Source organism: Priapulus caudatus, unplaced genomic scaffold, assembly GCF_000485595.1.
Source record: "Priapulus caudatus unplaced genomic scaffold, Priapulus_caudatus-5.0.1 Scaffold480, whole genome shotgun sequence".
Classification (NCBI taxonomy): Eukaryota; Metazoa; Priapulida; class Priapulimorpha; order Priapulimorphida; family Priapulidae; genus Priapulus; species Priapulus caudatus.
In genome coordinates this window covers 82437-83118 of record NW_014577541.1, presented here as the reverse complement: position 1 = coordinate 83118, position 682 = coordinate 82437, and positions in this window count along the sequence as shown.

The window sequence follows — 682 nt, the reverse complement described above, 5'->3', positions numbered from 1 at the left end:
CTCTACTTCTCTAACACTACCTACGTACCTCGACTACGACTCGACTCACTCACTCACACGACACGACACGACACGACACACACACACACCACGACACGACACACACACACACACACACACACACACACACGCACACACACACACACAAACCCACTTGCACCCACGCTCACACGCGCACGCACGCACGCACGCACGCACATACACACACATTCACATTTCCACGCAAACACATTCACACACATGCTCACTCACACATGCCCACACGCAGATAAACACGCACGCGCACACGCACATACATACACAGACCCACTCACACCCACGCTCCCCTCCCACACAATTGCACGTCTAAACGAAGATCACAATCTCATTCTCAAGCCACTGAGTGATAGCCACCATTAGATAGCTGATGGTGATCGGCATGTAACTCTATCTGCAGCGACCGAGCCAATATTTATCTATAATTTCATGTATGATGTGCGCTACCTCTAGGCGATAAATGGATAACCATGCCTGGTAGATGGAATAACATCACATTAAATGTTGTTGATTTATGTCACGAAACATATATTCTAGGCAACGCGATGCTACTGCTAGCGTTGTGTTTCAAGTACAGTATAACTTGACTCGGAGCCGGTGTTGAATTGTGTTGACAGCCAGAGCAGTCTCCATTCAGCATGGGTGA